Raw genomic sequence first — 27,543 nt, forward strand, 5'->3', positions numbered from 1 at the left:
TAGAAACCCAGCATGCATTTGCTGTTTTCAACTTACAGAGGATAAAAACCTGAAGGTCGCACAGTGATGCAAGAATTGATTTCCCTTACAGGCTGACATTTTCTTTTCTCTTGTTTCACAGTGTAGCATTGCACTCTGTGGGTCAAGAATGTGGACAAGCTAGCTACAAAGAGAGCAAGATAGGTAGAACAGTCCTTCTATGTAGAAATGATGGAGGAAGGGGTTCCTTGTTACTTCATTTTTAAAAAGCTGAGACTTATTTTTAATTATTGCTAATGTTTTAGGCAACCGGCTCAAAATATTATAAATTCTAAATTTAAAGGATTTGGCATCCAAATTTAAAGGAAGTGTTTTAAAAACAAAAGGAAGTCGAAATTCAAAAGTTTTCCATAATACAGTTACAAATCATATATTCTCTAAAAACACATAATCCACTTTATGGTTAATTAACTACCACTTAACTTACTTCTTAAGAGACACAGGAGACAAAGACCTACCCAGTGGAGTCAGAATAATTCCTTCCTTTGGGTCTACCAACTAGCGCTCAACAGATTATGAAGAAACCCCTGTAATTCCAGAATATTGATTTTCATAATCTGAACTACCTAAGAAACTCATAAGAAAGCAAATTTAGGGTCTATAATATCTTCAAAACAACTAAGTCCTTCTCTCTATGTTACCAGTGTCAAATAGCAGAATCAGCAGCTTGTGGATTCCCATGTGAATTCCTAGCATGGATTTTTTTTTTTTTTAATATCAATTCTCCAAATTGGCTATCATCATATAAAAATTTATTTTCGATTATTCTGTTCTTTGTTTAATAGTTTATTGGTAGAAGGACACAATAGCCTAGATTTTACGGAATAAGAGTTATTCTGCCTAGTTGTCTTCACTAGTTTTCCAGCATTTTCAAAACCCAACTATTTTGTATTGGAAATTATGTTCAGTTTAAGTATGGCTGGCCTATTCATAGGTTAAGGGCCTTAGATACAGATCAGTGGAACGTATAGAATAAGAGGCCGGCTTAGTTTTAGAGCCGGTTGCCTTAGTTTGAGCCGGTTGCCTAAAACATCAGCAATAATTAAAAATAAGTCTCAGCTTTTTAAAACTGAAGTAACAAGGAACCCCTTCCTCCATCATTTCTACATAGAAGGACTGTTTTACCTATCTTGCCCTCTTCTTAGCTAGACTGTCCCCATTCTTGACCCACAGAGAGAGTGGTACCTCTCTCCATGAAATGCTGCACAAAAAAAGAGCCAGATAGGAAATGTGCATGAGAAACCTTTGCTTGGTTTACATTTTTATTGTGGTTATACTGGGAAGCATTTTCCAGGGGAATATTTCCAGTTTGGAACAGAAGGCATGATGAAAATATCACCCTCTTTTCTTAAGCACATGCTCACAGGCTTTTTTTGAGTCATAATAATCTCAGCAAACTCTCCTCCTCGAAAATAATACCAATGAGTTGTTTTCTGACAAGATATTGTTGGCTAAACTTTGTCAAATTTGGTTTTCCATGTATATTTTAACTGCAATTACATTCCCGAATGTCAAGAATTGCAGTAAAGGCCATGATCTTGATTTAGAAGCTGAACAAAGAAAGGCAACAAAGACTTCCTCATACTTAGGTTTCAGTGCGCCAGCAGCTTAAACACCCGTAGAGACGCTATCCCCATCTCTGTAAAGATATTTGAAGGTATGTCTCTGTGTCTGCTATGTATACTCCTCTCTCTCTCAAGTCACTCCTTTTGCATTTGATTTCAAAACTTTCATGAAAGCAGGATGCTGCCTTAATTTACCTTTGGAGTAAGGTACATTTCTGTTTCAACTTAACTTTTGGATATTGATATGAAAAAATGATTTTGTTTATGATTAGTGAATTTGGTAGAGTGGGTTTCTAGAATAGCAAAATAGCTGTGTGTATTATGTTGGATACAAAACATAATTAAATTACTAACTTATTTTAATACATTACAGTGAATTCAGATGTATTCCTTTAATTGTAATAATGTTACTATTTCTGACTTGCAACTCAGTTTTGGAAGGAATGAATGGAACCATGGAAGTGGTCATATACTTATGTCATAGCATGTAGTGGAGAGTCTTTAATGATGGATTGTTAACTGCTGTGATTTCTTACCTTTAACAATTTGATTTTGCTCTATCAAAATCTTAACAACATCCTGAGAATATCATACATATGAATGCAATCCATTTTGTTTTTCCAGCCAAATTAAAAGGATGAGAATTATAGTCTAAAGACCTACATTGGTGGAAATCTCTTCTACAGTCTTAGAACAGAGGTCCCTCAGGGGACCCTCATTCATTCATTCAGTTGGTAAACCTGTCTTTATTGAGCACATATGTTGTGCCAAGGCACTTGTCTTGTGCACAAGACAGTTTCATTTTCTGTCCTCACGGAGCTTACAAACTAATGAAGGGCAGGGTAAAAAAGTCAAGAAAGCACATAAATAGCTCTATAATTACAACTTTTGATTGAGTGCTATGAAGTACTTTCTACACAGGGCACAGAGAATAACAGGGGAGATATACCTAGGATCCTCTCCAAGGGATTACAAAGTTCAGACTTAAATTACAAGAAGAATCCAACCCTTCATATTTTAAAAGGGGGAAGAGTCTGATAATTAGGCTTTCATTGGAAAATTATTACGTACCACACTTAATGAATATAGTGAAAAAATGAATTTAGTGAAAAAAATGATAAAAATGTTTCTTGGTTTATTCTGAGAAGTCAGGTGACAGCTAATGTATGTTGTTTAAACATTTCCCCATGAAGAATTTGAGTTGGTCACAGAAGTTCAAACTACAGGATTCACCACTACATACTGGGGCAAAAATAACATGAAATACATCTCTTGTCTTTGTTTTTGGTTTTTTGCTACTGATGCATGTACCTGGTGAGATTCCCAGTGATTTAAATAGGGATTTCACTGATTTGGGTTCAGAGCTCATTCATTATCAGCAGACAGGAGATGACCAAGGTTAATTTAATACCCGTTGTAAGATATAGTGGCATCTTAGGGTAAAAGAGTTCCTGTTTCCTGAAAAGTAATGCCTGACTCACAGCTACTGTAAATCAAGCAGAATCTACCACCTGTATCACAAGAAGTATTTAACAGCAAAGTATAATGACCCCTGAGTAAGAGAAAAATAGCTTGACACATCAAGAAACATGTACACAGAAATTGAAAATTTAGTGAAGACATAGGTATTAACTCAAGAAAGATGGCCACTATACATAAAGTTAAAAAAAATACAAAGTAATGCATAGAGTATAGTCCATTTATGAAATTGTGTGTCTGCATGTGTTTCTATGTGCATTTAGAAAAAATCTAAAAGGAAATATTCCAAAATGCTAACAGTAATGGTTTCTTGATGGTAGACTTAGGGGTGGTTTTCATCTTCCTTTTACATATCTCTGTTTTATCTTTTTTTCCCCACAATGAGGATGTATTATTTTTTACATGTGAAAAAAATCTTTAAAAGACAAAATTTAATTTTAGTAGTGAATAATAATTCAAAACAGAATGTCTTTAGTGTGCATTTTTACTGCAAACTAATTAATTATAAAGGATTTTTTTTTCTAAATGCGGAATGATAGCTCAAGATGGCATGATTTGCTGTTTGGTCAGGGCTAAATTACAAATAGTCAGAGAAAGTGTGTGCCTAAGTTATTAACAAAGAAAGGAAGATACCAAAAAATTAGAATATTTGGAAAACAACTGTTTGATTTTTGATATTTCAGAGAAGTGTGGAAGCATTTGTCCAGAGAAAATATCAGAAAGTTGTTAGACTGATGTACACTTATTTTGTGACTTAGTATCATTTTTATTTTTAAGAAAGTATAGGTGGCAAGATGCTTAGGACATATAGGTAAGAGGTGATATAACTTTTTTCAAGATACAGGACTAAGAAGAATCATAATTTAGTCCTAAGCACAGAAAACTTCTATGTCATTAAAAATAAAACAATACTTAGCCATAAAGTAAGTGCCTATCAGTCCAACAAAGTTCTGATTTCCACCCAGACAAATGCTTGCTTCTATGTTTTTCCTTTTCTTTTCTTTTTTTTTTTGAGACATATTCTCACTCTATCACCCCTGGTAGAGTGCAGTGGCCTCAGCCTAGCTCACAGCAACCTCAAACTCCTGGGCTCAAGCAATCCTCCTAGCTCAAGCAATCCTCCTGCCTCAGCCTCCAAAGTAGCTGGGACTACAGGTGCACACCACCACATCTGGCTAATTTTTTCTATTTTTGATAGAGACAGACTTGCTCCTGCTCAAGCTAGTCTCAATTTCTGGCCTCAAGCGATCCTCCCACTTTGGCCTGCCAGAGTGCTAGGATTATAGATGTGAGCAACCATGCCTGGCCCACTTCTTTGCTTTTCTGAAATATCAAGAAGCCCATATTTTCTCCAAACTATTTTTATATGTGAGCCATTTTTGGGGGCTGGTAACCTAAGCAGATAGTTAATTTATTTGGCAATTCAATATGGCCAAAACCCAAATCATGGTACCTGAAACATTCAAATAAAAATCCGAATAAAAATGAGTGAGCCACACAATGCAGATTTACTATTAATATTTTTGATATCCTAAAATTCAAATCAGCAAGGTCATTTGTTACCTTTCCTAATACACTTGGGCTCATGAGACTTGATATCCAGCCCATGGTAGCCCATTTACCAAACACAAATTTGGAAAAGTCTAACCTCCCTGAATCTGTTTACATTTATTTAAAATAATGATAATACCAGCTTTACAGATATGATAAAATGAAAAATAAAGAATGGAAAATGACTTTGAGAACTATAAAAGATCATATTAATGTAAGGTGTAATGATGGTCCTAATTACAACTATATTGTTTTCAACATTAACTATTTCACATGTGTATATCTTATATCCTCCAAGGAAATTTTTTGTTGCTAGCCTATGCAAATTATTGTAGTCTATAAGAGATCTATAAATAATTATTAGCCAATTGATTAATTCATACTATTTGAAAGCATATTTTCACTTGATAGAATAATAGTGGGATATGTAAACAGAGGGAATTGTAACTGACCTCTCAGAGTAACAACCAAGTATAAACCAAATTTATTAATATTTATTTCAGTCAAAGCCGATTGTTGAGTTATTTATGTTGAAACTAACACGATAAATTTGCTTTTATTTTAGACTCCAATCATGAGAAACAAAGGTTATATGAACTGATGAGGAAAGCAGAAAACAGTTTTACTCTCCACATACTGCCTAAGTCATCTTGAAGGAGACTTGCAGCAGGTACATAAAATCGAAACATGTTCTGAGGTCACTTGAAAAAAGAAACATTGTATCACAAAGCAAGAAATTAAGCAATGTGTGTTTTAATGAAAACAAGTTTTACTAAAGGCTTGCATACCAGTCAGAATATTTAACTTTTATATTCCAACAAGAATGGCATTTCCAAGATAGTATTTGAGTAAAGGGTAATTAATAAATTAGTGTGTTAAATGGCACACTTAAACACTAACTTGTATATACCTTTGATATAATTTGGTTTTCTCTGACATCATCTGGATGGCTCTTGAGTTATTTTTGTATCTAAACACCATTAAATAACATATTACATTTTTCAAAATTAACCATAGAACGAGGAATAATTTTAATGTAAGGATTTGACATTACACTCCATAAAGTTTCTGAGAAAGATGAGCTCTTATGAACGAGCCAATGTTTAGTTCTTGGCATTCTGGCAGGATTACATATAAATTTCTCCAGGAAGATGATCAAAGGATTTCTTTTAAAATATTCAGATACTATAAGTTAGAAGCCCATTACAAAATGGAGACTTACTGTCATAGGTCTAGAAGTGCCTGACCTTAAACAACTAATATACACTCTTAAATGAATGATTTATGCTAGAAAAAGCCAGAGAAGTTCTTGAGAACTATCTCAGACAAAAGCATATTTAGGTCATATTTTTGGAGGTTTTGATGAGAGAAGAGTGCACTGCCTTATCTGATTACCCAGTTAACTACTCGCACTTGCTCTAAGGAACTTCCACATTTTTATATTTCTAATCTTCATTCTTCCTAATGAAGTTGAAGCCCATTGACTATGTTTTAGGTTTCAAAAAATACCAATAAGAAATGCCATATGTAAAACTCTCAGCTTATCTGAAACAAATGACTGTCATTTCTCAGTTTTCTCTTCTCCAAATGAAGTAATCAGAGTTTTCTTTATCTTTCCTCACAGAGTTCAACCTATAGTTCTCCTTTAAATATATTTCACTTTTTTGTGGCCCATTAGCAAAAGCCATATAATCACCTTAAGTTTTAGGGTCAAAAACTAGACCTGTATCTCCATCAAGGTTTGGCCATACAGTGGAAACAGATTGTCTACAGGGAGATCTAAGCCCATGGCCTACAGGGGCTTGTCTCTGTTTAAACTGTACCAACTTTACCTATAAAACCACATCCAAATGACAATTCAACAATGGGAAAGATAAAAACATTGCATGAAACAGGATAAATACTACATATCTTAATTTTTTAAAGTTTACTGTAGATATACTTCAAAGTTTAATATTTGGAAGTCAAAAGTTATTATTAAAAGATTCAGGACACAGCGTGTTATGATATTTTTACATGATATGCAAACTCGGTATGTCTGTCCTTGCCCTACTTATGTAGTTGTTATAATTAAGCACATTAGTTTACAGAGTTCTGAATCTATATCATATATGACATGCTATGAGCACATTAAATTAAGTCACTAAGAAGCCTTCTAATGTATAAACCAAGTAAACAATTATTCTCAGAGAAATTAACTATAAACCGGATTGTAATAAATGTAAAAATTGTAAATGAATGGGAGTATGTATTAAATAAAAGAAAATGCAAGATTAAAGCAAAAAAACCCCCATTATTTTACATTGTAAAAAATATCTGTACTGACAATGATATTGTTAGAGAAAAGATTGATGGATAAAATGATGAATGCAATATTTCTAATACACTTTTACCTGCAAGGATTTTTCTGGCTTTTATTCAATAAAATCCATTATCCTGGGTGGTAATGGAGCCACGCACCCTACTCATCTCAGGCGTCTTTAGTCTCCTGATCTGCCTTAAAGCCTTGACATAATAAAAGGTCAAGCAGATCACAGTAAGCATTTGTAAACTACAATAGCCCCCCATTTCAGCTATAAGCCACATGTCCTCCTGCTAAGCTTTGCTCACTCTCTTATTTCATTTCAATGTATAAGCAGACTAATTTGGAAATGGCTAGGCTATGGTACTTGGGAACACCTAAATTTTCAAAACAATTCTCCTTTCCTACTTAATCACTTAACAGAAGCAGACCCATAATACAACATTTGAGAGAACCGTAAAATGGTGCCTGGATACTGAAGGAATGAACAGCAGATAGCAGCACTATTAAATAAAATGAATTCATTTCACCTTCCAGCTCAGCTGTGCTTCCTGAGACACAAGGCACAAACATGAAAAGGTTGGGGTGGAATTTCAAGAAAACTGGTTTGTTTCAACATTCATTTGGCAAGATGTTGGACATAAAATAATACCACAAGCCACCTCCCTTTCTCATCATTGTAAATTCAGGGCCCTCAATATCACTTGCCACAAACCCTATTAAAAATAAAGAAAAGAGGCAGGCTCTGAATTCGCATCTAGTTCTATGATACAGATCAGGCATATGTCCTAATCGATCACAATGAAACTAAGAGACGATAACAAGAATAAATCTCAGATTAATCCAAATGAAGCCAATGAATAATAATGCAAACCAGAAGCATAGTTTCAAACATATGCATTACTTCCAAGCATGCAAGGACATTTATAACCCATGAAAATGATTGCTTGGCGCACTCTACATATTAACATGCTTCATAAATGCAACATAAATGCTAAGTAACATGTGCATACATGATATGTATATCCATAAGTTATATATATGTATGTGCACAATAAAGTCTTCATCCTAAAAATGAAACTCTGGATCCATCAAATGGTTTATCAACAAGAGTACATTAGAATATAAAATAGAATGCTCAATTCTGTGGCCACTTTTTCTTTGCAATGAAGAAAATAAGCAAAACCACCTTCTAATGAGTCCGAGAAGCTTATGAGACACCAAATGTGTTTTTAAGAAGGCCCAACCCTATACGTGAGAGCTGCAAATGAAAAGACTCCTTTCAATAACACCCCCTTCTTGTTGTTAGCTCCTTTCCCACCCCCTGATTCTGTTGCTGAGCTTGGGAGGAAAGGCACCAAGTGGCCCAGTCTGCATTCTGAGCCAGTTCGAGATAAAATCAGAACACCATTTAAAGAAGAAGAAGAAGAAGAAAAAAAAAAAACCAAACAAACAAAACACAATTGGCTACATTCTCACTTCTGTCTTCCTGGCAACCTTCCTCTCCCTCCATCCCCATTTCTGTCTCCATCACCCCTCCACCCCAGTCTGAGGGACCGGAGTCATTGTTCAAGTGCAGGCCACAAATGTATACACAGGTCATCTAATAACGTGCCAAAACCGCGAAGGCAGCCCCCCTGGCCCCTACTCACCATGCTGAGACCCGGAGAAGCTGTTTAAAGGAGAGAGAGATGCAAACTGAATCCATTTTCCTTGTGACCAAGTCGGATGCAGCCTCCGAAGCCAACATCAGCAGCGGCTGCTGGGATTTTTTCCCCCTCCTTCTCTGGTTGGCGACGGTGCGAATAGGAACCACCCTTCCAGCGCCACTAGAGTATCAGCAGTCGAGGCGGCGGCGGCGGCCACAGCAGCAGCATCACCACTTGGGCCTCCTCCCTTTCGGAGGATGGGGTGAGCTCGGAAGCAGCCAGGAACTTGCAGCAGACGCCTCCTCTGGCTCCTCCTCTCCCTCTTCCTCCCCCTCGGCCCCACCCCTGCTGCGGTAGAGCCTGCCGGCCCGGCAGCTGCTGGTTGTCATGGCAATGGCCAATGGTAAGCGACCAGGCTAAGGGGGAGGGGAGATGGGCGAAGCCAGCCGCAGGGGCTGGAGGGGAGCGCGTTTGTGCTGCTGTCCTCCGGGATGCTTTTGGTCTCTCCTGCGCTGGACTCCGGGTCTTTGAAAATGGGGCGAGGGTCCATAGGCCCAGGAAAAGAATAGTTAAAATCTGATTGAAATGTAGATCGAAACATATGAAATGGCTTAGCTATTTTCGCATGTTCTATGGTTTTCCAATAAAATGCATTAAATTAGCGATCAGAAAAGGATAATATCAAATGTGGAGGAAATTGTAGTAGGTCATTATTACTCCAAGTGTGTTTGTCCCTCTATTATAGCCTCTTTTGCTCAGTGCCAGTCGAGGTTGTTAAAAAGCAAAGTGAGTGGCTGCACTTTGCAATAAAATGAGAGTCTGATTCCTTTGCACTATTTCCGGTTCTCAGGTGAGCTACATGGTTTCACTGGTTTTCCAGCTCCCTCCCCGAAGAGGATCTGGAGGCATTTGACACTTCCCTAAGGAAAAGGAAGTTAGTGTAGAGGAAATGTAAATTCCTTTGAACATCTATGGTTCTTAGTAGCACCAGTTGGGGGACAGTTCCAGATCTTCTTAGTGTCAAACGCCTGGAGTGTTCAATTTCCTGCAGGCAATTCCATGCCATTTTCATGGAGTCCCAAAGTCAGCTGGCTGTCAGGGTGGTAGGTAGGAAAAAGGGAAGTGAAATCTGCAGTGTGGAGTTCTAGGAAAGTTCTAACTATAAATTATAGATGACACTAGTATTTATCTCATGTAGTGGTTGTAAAGATCGAATGATATAATGCACTAAAAGCACTTGACGTTTGGTAAGTGTACAATAAATATTTACTATTATTACTATTATTAGTACTATAGCAGTACATTGTAGCCACCTCTTAAACTAAGAGGTTAAGTAAACAACATGGCAATTTCAGTTTCAAGGTAGAAAATATTAAGGTGAGAAAACACTAAATAATCGATAGCAGTGATGATGATGATGGTAGTGGTGGTGGTGGTGGTGATGGCAAAGACTTGGAGGCCCTAAGGCATTAAATGTCCTCCAAAACCTGACAGTTGAGGAGAGTGTAAATCTTAGAGGAGTTAGATAAACTTCCTAAATTCACATGACTAACAAACAGCAGTGCCAGAATTAAAACTGACTCTTCTCACCCTAACATTTGCTCTTCTAACCTCTATACTTTTCTGCCACTCCTCCATGGAATGGAGACAATCTTTGTTCTTAACTCAGACTTATTTATAAATTCAAATGGGATTAATACAGGTTTCAGAGTCAGACTGTCTAGGTTCCATTTCTGGTGCCAATATTTAATGTAGGTATAATTTGAGACACATTAATTGACTTCCCTGAACCTATGTCTCCTCATCTGTAAAATGGAAATAATCATAGAACCTCATGGGCCATAAGAATTAAATGGGATGATGTATGTAAAGCATTAGCACAATGTCTAGCCCATAATAACTGTTCAACCCATGTTAGTTATAATTATTTGTTACTCACTTGTGAGTAATTAATGTTAAAACGTGAGAAGATGTTTCCCTGCATGGAATCACTCTTGATGCCGGGAACTTATTCTAACGCAACTATACTTGAAGATAACTATGTGGTCTAGGAAAGAGTTCTCCAAGGGAAAGCTCACACCTTGCTTTGTGGAGCTAACGGCCCCTGCCTCCCACCAGAGCCTCAGCAGTAGCCCATGCACCCATGCAGCCTGCACACACTTCCACGTCCGCATGATACAGTGCAGTTGTGTGACAGGAAGGGATGGGTGGTGATCATCTAGCTTCCTTTTGTATTCTGCTTTGTCCACAGGGATGGCCTTGGAAGTAGACAGAGAAGGAAGCTGCAGGCTGTAGAAGCCCAGACCCCGAAGTGACAGGACCTTCCCAGCTGGCCTCGTGACAGCATTTCGTCGTGAACAAGAAGAGCTGACTTGGTTGAGGTGATGCTATTAATAGATTTCCCTCTCCTGCTACCAACACAAACACAGGAGTCACTGCTCAGGGGTCAGCTAGGGGAGAGACAAATCTGATGTTTCCTACTTGAACAGTTCCCCAAGGTAACCATTCAGATACTACTTTCCTGTTTTTGGCCACATCTGTGTAGCACTGTTATCATTATTTAATAATGGTTTTCTTTAAGTATTCATTTTAATGATTTATGATTTACTTGATTTGTCATGTATTTGTTTTAAAATGAAATTTGTCTCTGGCTTCAGCAAAACATAAATAAAAATTGACATAGTCAAGGGAGTGGCCCCAAAGAAAGGAACTGAAAACAATTTCTTAATTGTTTTAGTAAAACAGAGACTTCAACTTCATTTATAATAATTTTCAGTTAAAAAAGAAAATTTAAAATTTCATACCTATTACCATTCCCTCTCTTTCCATGCCCTATTTTTCTATATACTATAATAATTAATATTAATAATACACTATATAATGTAGTATGTTATAATATATATAGCATAATATAATTTGATACAGTATACTATATTATAATATCAATAACATACTATATTATTTATTTGGGCTTTTAAATATTTTGTTATTTGTCTCCCCCCCTTAGAATGAAAGCTATGAAAGGGCAGGGATTTTTGTTTATTTGTTTGTATGTGACCAGTGTCTGGGCCATATCAGGTCCTCAGTAAATATTTGTTGATGAAGAAGCCAGCTAATAAATAACAACTCTTTTCATTGAATCATGGCTCTATAAATTATTGTAATATTATCTGTTCACATATTCAGGCAGTCCCCAGGTTATAGATAAGATACATTCCTGAGAACATCTTTGGGTCTGATTTGTATGTAACTCAGATCCCTGATGAACAGCACATACATGGTAGTAATAATAATAAAAACAATAATACTCTAATGGCTCATATATGGTAATAATAATACATTGTAATACTGTAATAATAATAATGCCCCTGTACTGTAATAATAAGTTACAAATCTATTATGCTCTTGTTTTTAATTCAAATAAACAGAACATAAAAACGAACTCATACAAAAAGTTTAGATAGGAGATAGGAGAAATTTCAAAAAAAGAATATTAAAGGTTAACATTCACCTAATGTTGCATCAATATCTTGCTTAATGGAAGGGACATTTTTGAGGCGAGAAGCTAGGCTGACATGAATTGGAAGGTGATGACGGAGATGGTGCTGGAGAGGATGGAGTGGGGACTGGAGAATCAGGATGTGATCCTGTTGCTGCAGGGGGGAGCTGACCACTGTAGTCAGTTTCTTAAAAAAGCTATCTAGGGATGTTTGCACAGCATTTTTCTTTTTTTCATCATAAATAACCTTGGAGCAGCTGATGGTCTCACTAATTGCACAGTAAAGCTTTGTAAATGCCTTATTGTTAGGATCTTGCTCCTCAAGCTTAGCAAATCCCACTTCAATGAGACAAAAGTCTTCAGCTAATTCTTTTGTCGTAAACTTTCTTGACTCTGTATCTATGAGACTAGCCACTAGTGTAAGATGATGCACCAATGAACCGCTTACACCGTGTGGGTTCGTTTACATCTGCAGAAGAAACTAGTTCTCGAATTATTAATTTTATTATTTAATTATAAATTATTCTTATGGGGAGCCTTGAGAGCCCATTCATAAGTATAGAACATCGTAAGTTGTGTTGTCCATACCCAGGAACTGCCTGCATATTGTTGATATTTCTCATAATTAAATGCTAAGATAATTATACTAATTAACTTATTTAGCATGCATGCATATTAGCATAATACTTATCTGACACAGATTTTGCAAATACAAAGCTATTAAAGTAAAAAAGTTTGTCCATGTATGTTCAGAGTCATCTAGCATATCCTCAGTGGCATGCATGATGTTTTTTGGGAAACACTGATTTCCTTCTAAGAGCTTCTGGTCCAATAGTACTAATGGTGACCAAACTGTCTGCCTCTCCTGGGACCTTTCCAACTTTGACTTCTGAATTCTGTGAGATGTCAGAAAAAGTAGGGCTTGGGTCTTGGCTCCAAAAGCCACATTAAAATTTCAGGAGATACCACAGCATAATGGGAGGAAGTTGCAAAGTGTGGACTCTGGAGACAGACTGCCTGGATTGAGTCCAGGCTTCATTTGTTTTCTCAGTGACCTTGGGCAAGTTGCTTGATTTCGCTCTGCCTCAGTTTCTTTATATGTAGGACATCATTGCAGTACCAACCCTATTGAGATGTTATTTTGTGGGGATTTTTTTTACTTTTGCACCTAAAACAACATGTATGATCTCACAGTTTTTTGTGGGTCAGAAATTCAGGAGTGGCTTAGCTCAAAGCTTCTGGCTCAAGGTCTCTCATGAGGTTGCAGTCAAGCAGTTGGCCAGAGTTACAGTCTCATATGAAGGATGGACTGAGGTCGAAGATCTGCTTCCAAGCCCACTCCCACAGTTGTTGGAAGTCCTTGGTCCCATTGGATTGTTTTGAAGATTAAAGTTTAGATGTGCAAAGTGTTAAGGGGTACTTGGCATGTAGTAAATGATAAATAATATCAATTGATATTGTTATGGATGTAAGTTTTAAAAATAACTATTTTTATGCATAGCACATTTTTTCTGGATGTTTCCAAAATACTCAGATCACTCAGAATTATTTTAAAAACTTGCTGTTATGACTGCAGACCAGCAGTCAGCAGATTATAAGGAATTTTAGAGATGTTTATCTCGGAGATAGTCGAATGTCCTGATTTCCCCCAAAAAACAGCAAAAAAGAAGGAGTTCAGAAATGATTCCTGTTTGTCACCTGTCTTCTCTCTATAAGAGATTATTACCACATTGTATATTTACAGGGAACATTAAATGTAAGCAGTAAGGATCTTCTTTTTTGTTTCAGTAGATTTAGAGCATGCAAGTTGAATCCTGTTACATGTATATATTGTACAGTGGTGAAATCTGGACTTTCAGTGTACCCATCACCCAGATCATGTGCATCGTACCCAATAGGTAATTTCTCATCCCTCACTCCCTCCCATCTCTCCCTTTTTGAGTCTCCAATGTCCATTATACCACTCTGTGTGTCCTTGTAGAGCCATAGCTTAGCTCCTGCTAGTAAGTGAGAACATGCAGCCTATATTCTTCTGTTCCTGGGTTAACTTCACTGTAAGGATCTTCTTGAGTTTGCTAAGAGCAAGGTTATCATTCTGACCTCAATGTGGACTCTTTATCAGGAGTATCAGTAAGCAAATATATTAGGAGAACTCTTCCACCAACTCTACACTCCTGTGGTCAGCCATCTTATGAATGACTCTCTGCACAGCAGGTGGGCTCTTCTATCTTCTCTTACCCTGCTTCCTCTCAAACTGTCTTCCTTTCCCTAATTCCTCAGCCTCTAAGATTTATCTATCAATTCCTTCAGGGCATCTTCACTGGTACCAGGATTAGCATTAAAACTGAGGTACTCATGGTCCCCTGGCACATCTTAATCACTACACTCATGATGGTGAATGCTAGATATTTGTTTCTTTGTCTTTCTCTCTTATTTTAGTGTAAGCCCTTTGAGATTAGGGATACTGTCCACTTATTCATTTATTGAGCCATTATTCTAACAAATGCTTACAGCTAGCTGCTACTGTGTGCTGCTACTAGGTACCAAGTATGTAACTGTGAATCAGATTACATGAGCACTCCCCTCATGGAGCTTATAGTCTAAAAGGAAAGAGAAATTGCATAATTACTTAGAATAAATTATATATTATTTCAGGTCCCCCTTTTCTTATTTTGACATATTATGGTGGTACAAATGTTAAGGTTACATATATTGCCCTTGTTCCCCTGCCCCCTCGAGTCAGAGCTTCAAGCATGACCATCCCCCAGACTGTACACATCTCACTCATTGTGTATGTATATACTCATCCCCTCCTTCCCCCTCCCACCTGCCCGACACCCAATAAATGTTATTCCTATATGTCCACTTAGGTGTTGATCAGTTAATACCAATTTGCTGGTGAGTACATGTGGTGCTTGTTTTTCCATTCTTGGGATACTTCACTTAGTAGAGTAGGTTCCAGCTCTATCCAGGAAAATACAAGATGTGCTATATCACCATTGTTTCTTATAGCTTAATAGTACTCCATGGTATACATATACCACATTTTATGAATCCACTCATGTATTGATGGGCACTTGAGTTGTTCCCACAACTTTGCAATAGTGAATTGTGCTGCTATAAACATTCAAGTGCAGGTGTCTTTTTTGTAGAGTGTCATTTGTTCTTTTGGGTAGATGCCCAGCAATGGGATTGCTGGATCAAATGGTAGATCTACTTGTATCTCTTTAAGGTATCTCCATATTGCTTTCTACAGAGGTTGAACTAGTTTGCAGTCCCACCAGCAGTGTAGGAGTGTTCCTTTCTCTCCGCATCCATGCCAACATAGAATAAATTATGCTGAGCACTACAAAAGGAAAATACAGGGAGCTCTGAAAGCAGACAAAGGAAAGCTATAACTTAGTTTGGGAGCCCAGGGGAAATATCACTGGAGGGAATGGGAGGTGGAGTGGGAGCAGATGGTTTCAAATACACAAGTCCTGATATGTGGAAGAAGATGGCATGCTACTCAATTTTTGTTTGACCCTAATACCTATTATGTGTTGCTTGCATGTTTGTTGAAAGAATCTGCCTTCTCATTTTCCCAACACTCATAAATACACAACTTCTTCCCTCTGTTTTTCTTTTGTTTATTTATTTAGGGGACTAGGGTTTGTCAATAGCTAAGGAGCTGACAAGCTGTGTGGGATCAGAAACAATGAAGAGAGACCAAAAGAGTAATTCCTCCTACAGTAGAAACAGAGGTATGCACCAACAGTGACCACTGCTCCATTACAGATTTATTTATTTATTTATTTATTTATTTATTTTTTTTTTTTTTGCGACAGAGTCTCACTTTGTTGTCCAGGCTAGAGTGAGTGCCGTGGCGTCAGCCTAGCTCACAGCAACCTCAAACTCCTGGGCTTGAGTGATCCTTCTGCCTCAGCCTCCCGAGTAGCTGGGACTACAGGCATGCGCCACCATGCCCGGCTAATTTTTTATATATATATCAGTTGGCCAATTAATTTCTTTCTATTTATAGTAGAGACGGGGTCTCGCTCTTGCTCAGGCTGGTTTTGAACTCCTGACCTTGAACAATCCGCCCGCCTCGGCCTCCCAAGAGCTAGGATTACAGGCGTGAGCCACAGCGCCCGGCCCATTACAGATTTATTAAGTAAGATTTACATGATGTTATAAACCTTCGCTCTGAGGCTGAAACAAGAAACAATTTTTCCCTTTCAGGTCCTGGGCAGTTGGTATATTGCCCAAATGGCAGATAACACATGGGCTTAGATTGACAAAAAAATCAGAGACACCAAAGAAAAGAGAAAAGTTCTGTTTCAATGACCTTTTCCAAAATTTGCAATCAGAAAATCTACGAAGAAGCAAGCTTAATTTCAGTGTATGTGCAAGTTTTATTTTAACTTTAGTATGGTTTTTATTTTTAGTTATCTATGGTAAGCATCATACTTTTTATAATTTTTACAGTGTTTAGGGATTTAAAATGTCTTACAACAGCACTAAGAGTAAAGAACATGGGCCAGGGAGTACAATCAGCACATGCAGTGTACAAAACAGACATAGTTCCTGCCCTGAGGAGCTTAGAGTCTAGGGGCGGGGCAGCGAAAGAACAAAAAATCAGCCACTAAAATAGTAGTGATTGTCCCGAGTACTATGAAGCAATGAAAGACGGAGAGCATGAAGCAGGACTGAGGGTAAGGTGAGTGGGAGTGACTCACGGAGGTGTGACGTTTAAACTGAGAAATGACATTTGGGTTATGACAGTCATGTGAGAGCTGAAAAAAGAGAGTTTCATGTGGAAGGACGAGCTCTGAGGAGAGAAAGCCAGGAACGAGAAATGGTTTCTGAAGGCCGGGAAAGCTGGGATTTGGTGGGTGAAATGGGAATGAAGGGAAGTTGTGAAGCTGGGCCAGGACTAAATCATGCAGGACCTTTCAGCCTACCGTAGGGTAACTGGAGTTTTTCCTTAAATGGTACGAAGGGCTGTTGAAGAGTCTAAATTCGGTGTAAAGCATTGTGGGAATGAGCTGGTGGTGGGTGAAAGAGGACACAGCAGTAGGCATGCTATGGTCATCTGAGCCAGAGATGAGAATGTTTAGATTGGGGTGGTGGCAGCGAATATAAAGAAAACTGGACTGGCCAGGCGCAGTGGCTCGCACCTGTAATCCTGGCTAGCACTCTGGGAAGCCGAGGCGAGCCGAACGCTCAAGGTCAGGAGTTCTAAACCAGCCTGAGTAAGAGTGAGACCCCGTCTCTACTAAAAAATAGAAAGAAATTAATTGGCTAACTAAAAATATATAGAAAAAATTAGCTGGGCATGGTGGCGCATGCCTGTAGTCCCAGCTACTCGGGAGGCTGAGGCAGGAGGATCGCTCGAGCCCAGGAGTTTGAGGTTGCTGTGAGCTAGGCTGACACCACTGCATTCTAGCCCAGGCAACGGAGTGAAACTCTGTCTCAAAAAAAATAAAAAAGAAAGAATAAAGAAAACTGGACTGTTTCACACACATTTTGGAGGTAGAATTGCGAGGTCTTGCTGACGGATTGGGTGTTGGGGTTGAGGGAGAGGGGGAATTACTTCTAAGTAGACAGCTAACTTCTTCTGTTCGGAAGGATGCACTGTCAAGGTTTCGTTTCCACCTGCAATAAAGAGGAAAGGTCTCAGCGCCCTGGCTTTGGGGAAACGTGGGGAAACTTGAGGACGCTCTAAGCACCCAACTCGTGTGGAGTCCCTTCTCCCTGCCTCCCTAGGCTTGGTGCTCTTGAGGATTAGGCATTAACAACAAATCAGTCAGTTGGGTAAATCATCACTGAGATTATGCTGCTGCAAAGGAAGCCTCTTGGTTGCAAAGGGCAGGTGAGGCCCTGGGGCAACATCGTGATTTTCATTCAGAAAACTCCCAAGGACCTTGAGAAGTGGGTGGCCAACAAAAAAATGGCCTTCCTGGACTCTGAGTTTCCCAGAGCTCCAAACTGTGTCCCCTCCCACAACCAGCTTGGCCTCTTCCTTGGTGACAGTCCCGATCCTGCCACCACCTAACCGAGTGACCTTGTAACCCTGTCTTCTCTCAGCCCATTGTCCTCTTCTATGAGGCCAGGATAATAGCCGCCTTTGTCCACTAAATGGAGACTTAAATGAATTATGTTTGTAAAGACCTGAGCACATGCCTGGCATGTAGAAGGATCTCTCTGAATTCCAGCTGTTCTATTACATAACCCCCTTCCCCAGATACAAACCGTTCTTAGGAAACCTTTGAAAGCCCCACTTTTCCTTTAGGTCCTCAAGTTTTTGAAAAATTTCCCTAACACCTCCTACCTCAAGACCCCCAAATTATCCCTTAGGTCCCGCAAACAGCTAAGTACTTATTTCCCTCTGAAAGGCACGCCAGGTGCACAGGGACTGACGGACAAAAGAGTTGTCGGAAAGTGGAGCTCACAGATTTCATGGTCTGTCTCACATATGTATGAGCCAGCTTCCTTTAAATATTTACATCCTGTATTTACATTTGATTATTATTCGATTTCTTTCTCACAATTGATCCGAAGTGTGAAATTGGGAGCCTGAAGCTTGCCAACAAATCCATGTTAGAAAATGCACAATGAAGGAGTTTGACGTTTGTGGGCATTTTTTTTTTTCTTTTTCCTACCAAGGACACAAAACCTTGTGAAGAAATCGTTGAGATCTCTGCATCTGCCCACTGCCCCACTGCCTCCTGGGACACTTACTTAACGTGTCCCTGGCTCTAGTTACTGCTACAAGCTGATGGCTTTTCCTGAGTCATTGGAAACTACTGTTTTGGACCAAGTGCCTTTAATTCCAAGTGAAAACCATGGAAGAAAGGCAGGACCAAGCCCAGAGATGGGGATTTAGACTTCAGGGAATCAGCTCTCCTCATTTCAACACTTCTAAACCTCTTTTCTTTTACCCTAAGTACAAATTCCTTCTTTATTCTAAGCATCCATTTCTCCTTTTAATACATTGCTCAATACTTAATGAAATTCCAATCTATCTGTCAAATAAATCTATTAAACTCTTAATCCTTGTTGAAGTATAATTGTCAAAATGGTAAAATTGAGACAAATGCAAAATGAGACCCTGAGACAAATGCAAAATGAGCACATGCCAATCGTTTTAATTAATTAATTAGATGTTGAAACTGGCCCAAGGAGCATTTGAGAAGCCAGATATTTACAGAAAATATACAAATGAGGGGACGAGACTGGCTTAACTTATGCAATCTCACTTGAGCTTCAAGCTTGTGATAAAATTTTATGCACAAGCTCCATGTTTATGCCTTGAATGAACTAAGCCAGTGGTTGACTTTTTGAGGTCATAATAGCCAGCCCTTATGCCACCTGAATCAACAGATGGAATAAATATTAATCTCTTTTCCTGCTCCTAGGAGTGACCTCACACACAGGAAGGATTATCAAGGGCACAATGATCTGATCCTGAACAGTGAAATGAAATTTCATACCCCTTTTCCTAACTTTCCTTGGTCTTGCCAGATTGTATTTTAAATTCATGAAAAAAAAATGATGTGGCTTGCTTTAATATGGTAGTCTGGAATCAAACTCATAATATCCCCATGGCATGCCTGTATATAGGGATTAGTACTGTCCTCAGCATCAGGAATCCACTGGGGTGTTGAAGTGTATTCCCCATGGAAAGGGGGGGGGATACTATATCACTTTAATCAGGTAATCAAAGTTAACATCAACAAGAGTAGAACAAATAGACATCACATGTCTCCTTAACATGATGCACTGAAAAAGGACATAGCATCACTTCTGTGGAATTTCTATTAAAATGCACAATCTGACTCTAATCAGATAAAATAAGAGTCGCTCTCCTCTAGTTGTTAACTCTCCCAAGGTGATGAAGCCAGTCAATAAATGACTGAATAAATAAAACGCACACTTAGTTTAAAGCAAATGAGTAGAGCAGGAGCTGGAAGAGGTAGGACATGAGATAAACGTTTTCTGCCTTTGACTCCTCAGGTCCTGCTCCATGGTTCTCACATGACAGCGGTGCTCAGCTGAGGACTTGAACGGCTAGGGTAACATCTTAGCACCATGCCTGGTCCCATAACAATTTTTATTGTCGATCGATTTTATGATGTAGTTATCCCTCCAAGAAAGTACAGTTCAAATGTCCCATAGAACCAACTGATATAAGGGAGTTTAAAACGGCCAAACTCTTGTCTTTTTCCTCCTTCTCGCAAATCTCACTGCACTGGCACTGATGTGATGTTTCTGCCAGTCCATGCCAGAAGGAAAAGACCTCCAGTGTGGTGCAGTAAAAAGCATCAGGAATCTGTTGCCTGGAATGGGAAAGCATTCCCTGCAAACAAGCACATGGGCAGGGGTCCCCTGGGGACAAAGGCAGTGAGAGCACCCTTGTCAGAAAGTCAAGGCAAGCAGACGTGCAGGGGCAAGTTAAAGGTAAGGGCAGATTTTCTGCAGGATCTAGTCATATTAATGCAATAACACATGGACAGTGTTATACAAATTTGTAAAACGAGGCTTTTTAGTTAGAATCTCCCGTTCATATTTATAGTAGTCTCGAAGGTCCAACAATCAGGATTTCTGATAAAAAGAAAATTCTCTTATGCTTCAGTGCACATGGATTATCCCCAATTTAAGTACTGAATGTTAGTACTTTTTTATTTACTTAATGACTTTAGAAATACTAGCTTTTATATCAAAGACCAGACTGATTTGTGATCTAATAGCAATAGTAACATAAGAGAGGCCACTTAAATAGCTCTCTCTTGTTCTAATCAAAGGTATTTCCCATTGACTGAGTTCTATAGACTGAGACAAGGAACACAAACTCTTTTGCTTCCATATGGTGGAAAGAAAACCTGGGGTTCATCAATCATTCTTTCCCAGTGGCACTGAGCAAATAAATGCAGAGCTCCGTTTTAGGAAAAGTGACTCCAATCCAGTTTTCCTGAAACATCAATTAAAAAACCCTCCTGTGTTCAGCAAGGAGGACTTACCCATTTAAGTTAAATTGATGTAGGAAGACAGATGTACATGTCTTAGACTTGGCCTGCCTGGGGCAACAGATATATCCATCCAAAAACATTGAGAAAATGACAGAGTAAACAGGTAAAGATAAGATTTAGAAAGCAGAAACTCAAAGGCCTCTTGAGGTGCTGCTTGGAAATTTCAAGTTGCACAGTGTCATCTCAGCCACATTCTACTGGCCAAAGTATGTCACAGGGCTAGCCAAGATTAAGGGGTGGGAAATAGATCCTACCTCTTGATTAGAATAGCTGCAAATAAGTCATGGCTGTTTTTAACCTGCCGTGTCCCCTCTCCTGTGCCCTCCCATCACTCCTTATCACATCATGTTCTTTATTTCCTTTATAGTTCTTTGCATTATCTAAAGATAATGACTCCTCCTCCTTCCATTGGAGTGTGAGGTCCAAGGCAGGAAGCATCTTTTCTGACTTGGTTATTCTTAAAGCCCCAGAGATTAGAACAGTGAACAGTGCTTGGCCTATAGTATTGTATTGGATGACTTAGTGGATGAATTAATTAATGGGTGAATAATTAAGTTCAGAACACCCGGTTCAACAGGAAAAGTCTCGTGGACCAGTCCTTGCAGTGATTTGGAATTATTTCCCTTGAATACTCTCTGGGAACTGAACTAATAAGTTGACTGAAGATAAAAGGAGACAAGTAACCTGAATAATAAAGAGGTTTCAGCAGCCAGTGTTTGTCCTGAGGAGACTTTAGAGCAAAACTGAAATGCTGCTTTTTTTTTTCTTGTTCCAATTCTGAATAATCAATCACAGACAGCCCTTACCATAATACATTCTCTTACTATCTCTTCCAATAATTGAGAATTAACTTATCATACTAAGCCCCATTGTAGCCTGCCTTCTGTAGAAGGCCCTGTTTAAAGGTGAAAAAAGGTTAACTAGGAATAATCCCACATGATTTTAAGACAGAACTAAGAAAATTTATCAACTCGATTTCCAATGAATAAAATATTTTTCTTTATATTTTATTACTACAATATGTCTGGAATAACAGAATCTATCTATCCTTTGAAACCAACTGGAATTTGGTTTCAGTATGAAAAATAAGATTTCATTTTAATTTATAGATTTATAGTTTTGGGGGAACTGTATAATGGTAAACTGAGTTATTTAGGGACATTTAGGTTGATAACCACTTATTGAGCCTCCTGAAGACAAAGGCATGGATAAGACATGTCCTCTGCTCTTAAGGAATTTTAATGCCATGAAGGATACAGATCACACAAATGGGTGATTAAAACACGAGGCGTGCTATAGCAGTGGTGTGCTCACAGGGCCACCAAGCCCAAGGGAAAGAGTGACCCACTCCCTCCATCTGTGCAAGAAAATGGTCATGGAGAAGGAAGAGATGTAGTGAACAAGCAAAGCAAAGTATATTCTGAGCAACTAGAAGTAGGTCTGACATGTGAGAGGGAAAGGGCAGGCATAACTGGAGTTTAAATTAGCACCGAGGCAAAAGCTGAATCCCAACAGGTATGTCCTACAAAAGAGCTCACATTCCACCCTCAAAGCCACTGGTTGCCAACTTCTTTGCATGTGAGGAACCTCCTTAATGCCAAAAAGTGGAATGTTTAATTTTCATTAATTGGGAAAATACACACAGAAATTTAAATCGATTTTCAAATAAAAATTAATATTGCCTTTAAATTATTTTCTTTAAGACTCAAGAATGCAGATAAATATGTTCAAACAATTTGTTACCTACTTATGGGAGCTGTTTCCTTTGTCTACAAACAATATGTAGTGCATGTAGAGGCTAACTGATCTCTTGTATTATAATTCACATCAAGAGACACTATATTCTAAGGCACAGAGGAAGCAGCATGGCACAGTGGGAGTCAAAGAGGCATTCCCATCTTGTCCTTCCAATTACTAAGTCTTTGATAGCAGGCAATTACTGAACCTATGGAGCTTAAATGTTCTCATCTGCATATGGGAATAAAAAGACTTACCTAAGTGGATTTTTAAAGGAATAAATATAAATGATCTTGTGATGTAGGGGAAGAGGGTGATTAGGAGGAAGGAGCTAAGTGTGAATCCCAGGTTATAGTTTGGGTGATGGATGGAGTCAACAGTAGGCAGAGGCGGATGGCTGAGTCACTAATAGGCAGAGAGAGAGAGAGACAAAGACAGAGAAGGAAAGAGACAGAGAGACAGACAGAAAGAGAAAGCAGAAGGAATGGTGTGGGTGGTGAATGCCCACTGGGGAGACAGAAGAAAGTTAGTTGGTAGAGTGAGAACAGTGAGAGCACACTCATTCCTGACACAAACCTACTTACAAGTTTTGACAGAATGAGAGCAGAGATAGGAGAAGAGAGTGGACTGTTTTGTAAGTTCTAGAAAAGAAAGGATGAAGGAAGACAAAGAATGTAAAAATAGTGCCCAACATATTAATGTCTACATCAAATACTTATTCAATAAGAAACAGACAAATTGGAACATCTTAATAATATATTAAAATACCTATAGCTTTATTGGTATTATAGGTCTTATGTCATAATAAGAGGCAAATAAATGGGCTCAATTTGAAGTTCTATTTTTCTAATCAATATCTGCCAACTGTTGTGGAGGTTAAGTCAAGTCCTTCAACAAAGCGCTGTAATCTCTTTTGCTATTTACCGTCTTCTTGTCGTTTTCCTCTCTTTGCCTGCCAAAAGCAGAGGTAAAGACACATGGACTGTTCACCACAGGCTGATGAAAGTGAGAGGTGATGGAAAGAGCAATAGATTTCTTGAGCCATCTTCAATTTAATTAAGGCAATCGGGGAGAATATTACCTCATTCCCTAATTGCCACATCATAGTAATTAGTATCCTTTAGTTTCACATGGAACACTCCAGAAAAAGTTTCCAGTTGATCATCCCTTCTGTAAATACCTAACGAATAACTCCATGTAGTATAGAACAGAGGCTGTTGGTGTTCAGGACAGGCTACCTGGAAATATGGCATGTTGGCATTTGAGAAAACTACAGAAGCTTGAAGATCTCTTCATCTTCCTCTCTCCCTTCTCCTGTGGAGGTCATTAGATCATCATTCGAGAAATCCCTCCCTTTATCCAGAGGAAAAAAACATACTTATTCCAAAGACACAGGACACAGAAAACAACCTGAACAAACAGGCCTTGCTTAGTTTCCCTCAGCTTGTCATCATTACATCATACCCCCTTTGTCTAATCACGCTTTCCAGCTACTCCTTCATCAAGCCTAAGAATAAAAATACACAAGTGGATATGTTTCCTTGGGTCTTCATTTCCTTATGAAAGTTCCCATGTCACACAAAACTTACATTAAATAAACTTGCATGCTTTTCTCTTGCTAATCTGTCTTTTGTTATAAGTGTCACAGCCAAGAACCTAGAACCTCACAATGGGTAAAGAAATAATCTTTGCCTCCCCTACAAGGCACATATCCTAGCAATGCAGACATCTGCTTTCAAAGAAACTATTTAAAACTTGAGTCTACATTTAATCCTGTGGCCCCTGTAAAATTCAGCAGAAAATATTGAGAGCCTCCTTCAAGTAAAAGTTTATGATTTTGTTTATGATCTCTTTTTTTTTTTTCCTTTTTTTTTTTTGTTTTTTTGTTTTGTTTTTTTAGAGACAGGGTTTTGCTCTATTGCCCAGGCTGGTCTCAAACTCCTGGCCTCTAGTGATCCTTTTGCCTCAGCCTCTCAAAAGCAGGAGCCACTGTACCACGTTTATTTTGATCTCTTTTGGTTTGAGACAATATCTATGTGGAGGTTTTTCTTGAACAAAGAGGTAATAACTCATTTGTATTTGTAGTCATGGCAACAGAGCTTGACTTTAAAAGTTGTTACCATAGAAAGCATAAAAATGTGGCTATTCATTCAGAAGGGTACTTAGATTTTTTTCTTCTTTTTCTTTATTTTCTTATTTTTTTCTTCCCTTTCTCTTTCCATCCCTGTCTCTCTACAACCCTCTCTGTTTCTTCTTTTTCTTTTCTTTTGTTTCCTTTTCTTTCTTCCTTAGAGAATTGATACCATATCCTCTTTATCTAAGTAGTAGAGCATTAAAAGTATACTACTTTTTCTTTCTATTCTTTCACCTTAAAAAGAGGATATCAGCAAATAGTGCTTGAAAAACAGAATGTGGTATGAGAAAAACTGAATTTCAAAAATAATGTAGCACGGTGTACCACACACAGAAATGAGCTCAAAATGATCACGGACGTAGAGATAAAACTATAAAACTTCTAAAGAAAACACAGAATAAAGTCTGTGTGACCGTATTTCTTCGATAAGACATAAAAAGTATAAAACATAAAAGAAAAAAATTCCAATAAAATGAACTTCCTTATAATAAAAATATTTTGCTCTCTGGAAAACACCATTAGCAAAATCTAAAAAAAAAAAAATCACATATTGGGAGAAAATAAATTCCACTCACAATTTAAGAATTATAATAAGAAAAACCAATTAAAAGTGGGCAAAAGATTTTAATGGACAATAAATCCACAAAAGATACTCAACATTATTAGTCAGCAAAGAAATAAAAATTAAAACTACAATGAGAGATCACCATATGTACTAACAACTTGCTAAAATAGCTAAAATTAAAAAGATTGACAATTCCAAGTGTTGATGAGAATGTGGAGCAATTAGAACTCTTATCCATTACTGTGAGAATGTAAAATGATACAACAACTTTGGAAAACAGTTGAGTTTCTTATAAAGTTAAAAGTACACTTTCAGTATGACCTAGCGATTATACTTTTTTGTATTTCCCCAAGAGAAATGAAAATATATATGCCCACAAATATTTATATGTGAAATGATCATGGCAACTTTTATCATAATGGTTGAAAAACGTTTTAAGCAAAGTTGGAAACAACCCAAATATCCAACAACCTGTGAATGGATAAACAAATTGTGGTATCTTGGAACAATGAGGAATAATAAAAAAAAGAAGGAACTATTGATATATGCAATAACACTGATGAATTTCAAAAACATTACGATACGCAAGAAAAGGCAGGTGAAAAAGAATATAAAATGTTGATTCCATCCATGTAAAATCCTAGAAAAGGCAAACTTAATGTTTAGTGACAGAAAGCAGATCAGGGATTGATTGTATGAAGTGGGAAGGGACAATGTTGGCTACAAAGGAACACAGGGAACTTTTGAGCGTGATAGAAATATTTCATTTTTTTATCATAGTGTGTTTTCACAAGCATATATCTGTGTAAAAACTCACTGAACTATATAAGCGTACAACATTTCAAATAAGGACAATTTCCTATGAATGTATTATGGTGATATATTTGCCAGCTGAAAAGTGACTGTATTTTCATCAATTATGAAAATTTTTATGAAATATTATTCAGATCACCAACAAAATTAGAGCTGTTTTCGTGGCAGATTATGTACCCTATTTTTAAGGAGTGTTACATATCTTCCATAAAGCTAAATAATATCCCTCTCCCCACCTTTAGAGTTTCAGAGTTCTCAGATGTGGATTTTGACAGGTGGCATATGGAGAGTGTGGTTAATAGACTTTTGCTTTATTTGTACTGAGCTCTAAAAGAATTAACTCTAAGTGCTCATTATCTTGAATGAACACCTAATGGGTGCACTGCACACCATCTGGGGGATGGACATTCTTGAAGCTCTGACTTGGGTGGGGCAAAGGCAGTAGTATATGTAACCTAAACATTTGTACCACCATAATATGCTGAAATTTATTAAAAAAAAACTGTTTTGAAAAGGGTAAAAAAAAAACCCCAAACTTCTTAATTAGCACTTAAAAAGCCTTCCAAAAGGAATATAGCAGGTTTTTTTTTTCTTTTTGTTTTTGCTAGTAGATAAAGAAGAAAGATATCTAACGTCTGATATTTGATACACTACACAGAGTATTATTTAATGGGGACAAAACAAGAGTTCATTAATTATTGTAGCACAGTAAGACTGTAGTTGCAAAAGCAGATTCTATGTTGGATACTATTTATGTAACTTTAAAAAACCTCATTTGTTTTTTGAAGATTACAGAAATACAGATACTCAGTCAAGTATAAAATGGAAAATGAACTACTTATTTACTAAAGGCTTCTTTTTCCCCTACAAAAATATTCCTATTCCTTTTTAGCTTTTTACTGTTCAAAATTTCATTTCAACCTCATTAAATCAAAACATTTGATTAAATTCTTTAAACATTTGATCAGATCAAGTTTCAAACAGTAAAATGAAAGGGTAAGACTCGATTCTTAAAAAAAAAGTTGAGTACTTCAGTGTTCTTGATATAAAATTAACTTTCATTTATTTACGTATTGAGGTAGTACACTGATAATATGCTGTGATTGTGTTATGCAGGATATAAAGATAATTATTTAAGAAATTAAACAAAAAAACAAATATGCACATACTTTCTTATATTTCAAGTTGACTAAAATTGT

General features: G+C 37.7%; 1 protein-coding gene across 5 annotated transcripts in view; it reads right to left on the reverse strand.

The window, feature by feature from the left end:
• The window catches only part of JAKMIP2 (janus kinase and microtubule interacting protein 2), a 147,204-nt gene extending 138,316 nt beyond the window's left edge, over positions 1-8,888 (reverse strand). For 3 of the 5 annotated variants that reach the window (XR_012913982.1, XM_012774189.2, XM_012774186.2), the window contains exon 1: positions 8,589-8,887. The gene's annotated coding sequence lies outside the window, so the exon portion shown is untranslated. Of the gene's footprint in view, positions 1-8,588 lie in introns of all 5 variants that reach the window. The other 2 variants (XR_012913981.1, XR_012913980.1) reach the window with 1 other exon arrangement.
• Positions 8,889-27,543: the final 18,655 nt, after the last annotated feature.

Source organism: Microcebus murinus, chromosome 21 (genome assembly GCF_040939455.1).
Source record: "Microcebus murinus isolate Inina chromosome 21, M.murinus_Inina_mat1.0, whole genome shotgun sequence".
NCBI lineage: Eukaryota > Metazoa > Chordata > Mammalia > Primates > Cheirogaleidae > Microcebus > Microcebus murinus.